This window comes from Prinia subflava, chromosome 1, assembly GCF_021018805.1.
Source record: "Prinia subflava isolate CZ2003 ecotype Zambia chromosome 1, Cam_Psub_1.2, whole genome shotgun sequence".
In the NCBI taxonomy this organism is placed as follows: domain Eukaryota; kingdom Metazoa; phylum Chordata; class Aves; order Passeriformes; family Cisticolidae; genus Prinia; species Prinia subflava.
In genome coordinates this window covers 43489480-43497197 of record NC_086247.1, presented here as the reverse complement: position 1 = coordinate 43497197, position 7718 = coordinate 43489480, and the positions used below count along the sequence as shown (strand labels likewise).

The 7718-nt window shown below is 37.9% G+C and overlaps 1 non-coding gene across 1 annotated transcript; it reads right to left on the bottom strand.

Moving 5' to 3' along the window:
• Positions 1–7434: 7434 nt before the first annotated feature.
• On the bottom strand, positions 7435–7505 carry TRNAG-CCC (transfer RNA glycine (anticodon CCC)). The gene has a single exon. It is a non-coding gene; the product is annotated as a tRNA-Gly (tRNA).
• Between the last annotated feature and the right edge of the window lie 213 nt (positions 7506–7718).

Here is a 7718-nt window from a genome sequence, read left to right as displayed (position 1 = left end):
TATTACACTGGAATCTTTTTTGTCCTTTATTGATTTTCTCCCTTGCATTTCTAAAGCCCCTCCAGCAATCTGAGCCAGTGCAGCAAATGAAGAAGGCAAAGGACTTCTCAATGACCCCAATATCAATTCTGCTTTGTGCTTCACGCTGTCTCAAGGCTATGGACCTCATAGGTTAGTTCAAGCAAGAGACAGAAAATAGTACATAAAGTGTGTGTATGTATATAGTTCCAAGGCAGCTCTGTAGAAATGACAGCCTAACCTTTGAGATTAAACATACTTCAAAAAAGCATTACAACATTAAACATACTTCAATGCAAACATTAAATTATTCATCCCTACTCATTTAATTGTTGCTTCATAATACTTCTCTTTTTTTGTTCCACTTCTTCAGTTTGCTTCTGCTCTTTATCTATCTCATGTACACTCTGATCCAAATAGGAGACCTTCTGGAGAATTTATGCATAAATAGATGTGTTGGCATTCAAAAGTTATTGTCCTAAATCCATGTCAGAAAAAGGCATTAGTGATTACATACTTTCACAGTTACTATTCCTAAACTTATTTCGCTTTTCCCTTCCATACTCATTTTCTCATCATGTAGTTTATATATTGTATGCTTTGAATGATAAAGTCCATTTTAAAATAGAAAATACTTCTGCTGCTTCATTTTTTGTCTTGCAGAAAAACAAATTAAATAGAGTTCTGAAATCAAAATATATGTTTGAAATAGCTTCCATGGGGCAAAATAGAAGAATATTAATTGTTATCACTACCTAATGTGAAATACAGCTAAGGACAGCTAACAAGAGGAGGAAGAAAATAATATATTACAATATCTCATTTTTCTCTTTTTCATTAATCCAGTCTATTATTAATTGGCATCTCAAGAAAAATGGTTCTTGTCTATTGTATTAATTTCATTTGCATCATTAACAGAAGCACCAAATATTAAACGAAAGAAACCATGATTAATACGTGTAGTAAGGCAAATTTTGGATTAATAAATATGCTTAAATTAATTGCATAACATTTATATTATTCAAGGTTTATAATTCCATATAGAGGATATGAAAATATTAAAATAGGTATTCATATGTCTATTCTGAAAACCTTTATACAATGAGAAAGCTCTCCCTGGAAATTACCACTATCTTCTGGATATCATTTGCATACAAATCTTGTGCAAACTCTTTCTCCAAGCTTTTAACACAGAAGCAAATACACAGGTGTAGACCATGATGTATAACTCCCACCACACCTGTCTAGGTTTCCACAAAACTAATGATGTGATCTTTGTCACATTGTTTCTACTTAGTTTCAGTTGGGGAAGGGCTAACAACATTAGTCACTGCCATTAATGCCTTGTTTTGAAAATACTATTAGGTATTAGAGGAATCTTCTTTCTTTTTAATTTTTCAGTTTGACTTATTAGGCCTGCATTAAAAATAAACTACCACATAATCCATTATCTGAACTCAAACCATTCAACATCCCCCATCTCTCATCCAAAAGTGGGGAAGTACTGCTGCATGCAGATTATGCCAAGAGCCTTCAAACAGAGTAACACTAGAAACCTGAGGATGATATTCCATGACAAGCTGTGTGCTAGCAGTTGGAAAACAGAGCAACAAATCTGCAGACTGATTCTGCAACAAAACACCCTCCCTGCTGATGCAGCAGACATTGTTGTCTCTGGGCTTTGAGAAAAAAAAACCAAAAAACTGTATCTAAATTCAATAGGCTCAATAGATGCTGATACTTCAGTGTTCTCTAACAAGTATATGACTTACAGAAAACTCCTTGTCTTAATTAATAGCTAGTTTTTCTACTCTGTTTCACTTATGACAGAAGACTGAAAACAAATTAAATTTTTCCCACATTTCCTATTGCTTTCAGAGCTAATTCACAAAAGAACAGGAACAAGCACCTGCCTAAGAAAAAGACATTCAAAAAGTCTAAAGATTAAAGTCTAAAGAGATGGCTTTTTTTAAACAATGACCAAAAAAATGCTAGTGACTGGTCCAGACTCTACTACTTTTATTTCATGCCTATCTTGAAATGTATCTTTATTTCTTAATCAGCTACTTGTCTCTCAGTCTCTTCAATGCTCTTCCTATCTTCATAGAATGTTAGGAGACCTTAAGGATCACCTGGTCCCAGCCTACTCTTTCAAAATATAGTGGTTGCTGATAAAGATATTCTTTTACAATTTTAAATCATAAACTACAAACATAGTTACACTTAGTGCAAGTCTTTCAAGCAGGAAATGAAGCATAATTTCTCAATTCCTATAGAATAGAACAATATTAGGTAAAGCTATAGACGTGACAATCTGGTTAGTAGATGGAATGGACAAGCTTCCCACAAAACCACTAACATTTCTTGGTCTCTGTCACATTAGAAGATCCCCTTTAGCTGTCTCAGAATAGAGTCTCATCTAAACTGCTCTGCACTTTGACCACAGCTAGTAAATGATAGCTTTTGTACTTTCCACAGCCTTTGACATTGTCATTAAATTTTGTTCCAATAGGAAGAAAAAGCCTCTTGACAGCAAGGATATGAATGTTGTTTAACACAGAGAAATAAGGCTTTGGAAGAAAAATAAGAGAAAAAGGCTTAGTTGAAACAGAATTTAAAAACCACCCTAAAAAAAAGTACAACATGCTTCTCAAGGACTCTTTATCATGACAAAATGCGAACTACAATTAATAAGAAAATAAATCTTGAGACCAAAGTTTATTTCCGATTAGGAAAGTGTTCTTTTTTTCTGTCTGTAAAAGAAAAAAGTGGTCTGAAAATGCTACTAAGGATTTTTTCAAGAATCCAGTGAAGAGAAAGGAGCTTTTTCGTTTCAATGAGTAATCAAAAAGAATAAGTATTGAATAGAAAAAGGGAAGAAGATGTTTGGAATCAAACCTATCATGCTATGTCAGTCAGGCCCAGAAAAGTTCTCTTCAGCCTTTTCTAAAGCAAAGCCTGAGAATCAGAGGGAAATTGTGCATCAATCACAAATACATGTAATGGAGACCTTGTGCATCACCTGGCTTCAAAGAGGAACATTCAACACTTTCTGCTAACGTCTTGGAAAAACAGGAATTTCAGGATCTCTCTTAGGGATTATCTTTCTATAAATGGAATATGTAGATATCAGATTTTATTCTGAGTTCTTGCACAGTTCAAAGTCCCAGAATGGAAGAGAACAAGTTTTGTAACAAAAGCAAATGGCGCTTGTCACTGTTCAGAAGAAAATAAAGAAGGTTCAGACTTTTCTCTCCAAATAGAGAGGAATAAAAATCTCTGAAGAACTTCTGGTCATCACAGAAAATCCAACATTCTGTTCTGAAGAAAAACAGCCTTGACAGCTCTCAGAGTAAATCTCTGATACCACTGCAAAAGAACACAAATGGGGTTCTGACTGAAGAATTCATAGTAAAAGACTGAAATGCCTCCCCTCCAGTTTTGCCTTGTTCTTCTGATGCCATAAGATGTTGGAATCCATCAGAACACTCACAGCATGGGAGTATTCATTTCAGGATGAGCAGGAAGGAACTAAGAGCAAAAAAATTCCTTTATTTCATAATGGTAAGTGTGGGAGTATTAACAGTAAAGATATTTCTTCCCAAAGGTATTACAGGTCTCCTTTACAGGAAGAAAGAGATGATGAATCTCAATGGTGCTCACCTACCAACTGTGAGAAGGGTCTCAGTTACACACTGGTGTGATAATAATGCATCACAGGAGATCTTTTCCAGTCATTAGGAGGAGTTTGGATCAGAAGAAAGTATTTAATTTTACTGTTTATCTGGCATCAAGTTTTATATACGAAAAAGGTCATGCTTTTACATTGTCCAATGATTCTTTATGAAGCCAGTGTTGGCTTAAGGGCTGAACAGCCATGGCCAGTGCATCCTCCTCATCCTCTTCATAGGAGATGCACAAAAATAGCAACTGGATATCTATTGCCTGCCTACAGCTTGTTACTGGGCAGTCACCACTAATAACACAGTCAGTTCAGCTGTGAATTTTCCAGGTATATTGGGTTTTTGTGGTAAGCTTCTGGCAACAATGGGGCAACAGAATCACAGAATTAACTGAGAATATGTGAGAACAACAGCTCTCCAAACATTCAGGTCAGTGGAGAAGGAGCTGGAGAAGGTACCTCAGGTGATGGAGCAGAAATTCCCCTACAGCCCATAGAGGTTCTGTGGAGAACCCCACACTGGAGGCGGTGGATGCCTGAGAGGAGGCTGTGACCCTGTAGGAATCCTGCACTGGAACAGACTGCATGAAGGACCTGTGGAACTATGGAGAAAGGAGCTCACAACAGATCAGGCTTGCTGGCAGGACTTGTAGTTCTGTGGAGAACTCACCCTGAGGCAGTCTGCTTCTGAGGGACTGCACCCTGTGGAAAGAACCCATGTTGGAACAGTTTGTGAAGAGCTGAAGCCCATGGTAAGGACTCATGGAGGACAATTTCATGGATGACTGTCTCACTGTCTCCTATGGAACAGTTGTCTCATTGTCTACACTGGAAGAGGGGAAGAATGTGAGGAGGAGTCCTGCTGAGGACGGAGTAGCATCAAAGACAACATGTGATGAAATGACCACAGTTTATCTCCCATTCCCCATCCCCTTGTGCCCCTCTGGGGAAGGAGGTAGGGAAAATCATAAGTCAATCATAAGCCCAGCAAGAAGGAAGGGATGGGGAGAAGGTGTTTTTAAGATTTCTTTTACTTCTCAGTGTTCTGGTAAGGATTATGTTGTTAATAAATTCAACTGGTACCTCCTTGTTCAGTCTGTTTTGTCTGTGACAGTGTTCAGTGAGTGATCTCTCCAAGTCCTTATCTCAACTCATGAACCCACTGTTATATTTTCTCTCCCCTGTCCAACTGAGAAGGGAAGTGAGAGGCTTGGTGGGCACTTGGCATGCAGCCAGGATCAACACACTACACTTGCAAAGACAGCTTAAAGAACAACAAAATCCAAAAAGTAACACGGTAGTAAAAAAAAAAAATTAAACAGAGGTTTTATAAAAATTAGTTTATTAAAAACTTTATGGTCTTACATCTAAAAATAAAATACTTGCAAGCCAAAGGGAGATTACTTACATAATCTTAGGCTTAACAGACATGTGAGTCAAGCATTGACAGACACTTTGGAAATATCAAAAAAATTAATGTCACTAACAGAAGGGGAACTACTAGTAGCAAGATAAAAAGCTGAAGATATGTCTAAAAGAGGAAAATAAAGAAGATCCTGAACTTTGATTTTTTAAATATAAAAATGCAATCAGGCAAGGTAGAGAAGAGTATTTGGAAAAACCTGCAAGACACATAAATCAAGTACTTTTGCAAATGCATCTGACAGGAGGTCTTCTTTGCCTACAAAGTAAGGCAAACAAATGATCGGAAGGACTTAGAGACAGACTTACCATGAACACTCAGAAAACAAACTATGATAGGGGAAAAAAGAATCCAAATTACAAGACAGATAAAATTTGTGAAGTCCTAAGAAGCAATCTCATATTATTGAATTGTTACTGACTAACTCATTAATTATTGAATTACTATAAATGAAAAAGAATTTGCTTCCAAATGGAAAACTTGATGCACAAGAGAGGAATCAGCATGAACAGGCAGCAATGCCTCAAAATTCATCAGTTTTCTAAAGGATTCAGTTAGAATGTAGGAAAGAGTATGTGGGTGATGCAGTCTACTTGGACTCCTAAGTGGTATTTGATAAATACATTTTTAAAAAAGGATGTAAGACAGCAAATAAGTAGGGGCTTTATCTGAATCACCTCTAAAATCCTAATTTTTAAGACTAATAACTAACAATCCTTAAATATTTAAACCACAAGATTCCCCTGACTGTACAGTGGAACATTCATTGGTGTTAATATTTCAGCACACAACACTGACCACTGTCCAAACTGACCTTGTGCCACTGAGCACCACCCTCTGGGCTTGGCCACTCAGCTAATTTTCAATTCACCCTATCCAGCCCTTGGAACAACAGCTTGTCTATAAGGATCTTAATGGGAGACAGTGTAAGTCCAGTGAGACAATATCCACTGTTTTCCCCCTGTCTCCCAGGCCAGTCACTTCTGTTTGATGACTGGTCAAGCAGGACATTTCTTTGGTGAATCCATGCATACTACTCATGATGACTTCTTTGTCTTTGTGAAACGTGCCTGGAAAATGTTTTGCAGGATTAGCTGCTCCATCACTTTTCTGTGGGTTGAGGCAAGGCTGACTAAGCTATAGGCTTATAGATCCTTGATTTCTCCTTCTTGCTTTTCTTGAACACAGGGGTGTAATTTTCCTTCCTCCACCCCAGAAGCACTTTTCCCAGTCGTAATCTTCCTCAGCATTCATGGGTGGATGCCATCAAGGCCCATGGAATTATGAATGTCCAGTTTGAATAAGTACTGCCTGATCTGATTCCCTTCCATGAAGGGTATCCATTCCTTTCTCCAGCCTTTCCCCTTGGTCTCTGGCACCCAGGATTTGTGAAGGCTGTCTCTTTCAGAATGGACTGGAGAGAAGAAGGAATTCAGTACTGCAGCTTTTTCCTGTGCCATCAGGTTCCCTGCCACAAGCAGCAATGGGCTTACATTTTCTGTAGCCTTCCTTATATGATGTCTGCACTTACAGAGCCCCTTCTTGTTGTTTGTGACACCTCTTGCCTGATTCAATTCCATTTTGGCTTCAACTTTTCCAACTGCATCTCTACATGCTCATACAGTGTTGCTGTATTTCTCTGAGGCTACCTGTCTCTGATTCCATTTTCTATATTCCACCTTCTATATTCTTCCTTTTTGCATATGAGTTTTGCCTGGAGCTCCTTGCTCATCCATGCAAGCCTCCTGGCATTTTTGCCTGACTTCCTACTCATTGGAATGGATGGCTCTTGTGTTTGAAGGAGATGATATTTGAATACTAAACAGCTTTTTTTGGCCCCTCTTCCCCAATATAATATAAAACTATCAATTTTGGATGAGAAGAAAGTGCCAAGGACAGCTCTTTTATCTGAAAGTCTTAAATTGGTCAAAGAGTCTCAGTTCATCTTTTTTATGAAAAATAGCCATGCATAGGGTATTTCACACCAGTGCAGTGGTATGTTAGTTAGTTATGTTGCTGAAAGTTGAAATTACAAGTAGGTTACTATTTCCAGAATTCTTAGGCCATGTAAAACAATTTATTTGCATAAAAGCAAAATTCCAGTAGAAGCAAACTCTTTAATAGAAGCAAACTTAAAATACCCCTCAATTACACAGAAAAGGTCCACAACAACTCAGTTGCCCTGCCCAAAATTCAAGCAACGAAAAGCCCAAAGGAAGAGGAAAAAACCACATAGCCTAAGCATATCTTGATGAATTACAGCTAACCCATTGTACAGGCACTGCAGAGGCTGGGAGCTGGGAATTTTCCATGCACCAGCTGGGAATCGAACCCAGGTCACAAGAATGGGAATCTTGCATGATACCACTACACCACTGGAGCTTCCCTTCAGCCTTTTATCATTCAGTGTGATTTCACTCTAATCCACCCAAGGAATCTATTAAAAAGAACCTCAGAGGCAGTCATAATAAAGACAATGCAACAAAAAGAGTTTTCTACTAGAAAAAAATTACCTGAAGGACATAACACATATCCTAAAACACTGATAAAAGGTGACTGGACAATTAACTACTCCCTTTTCCAAGGGAAGTTTTG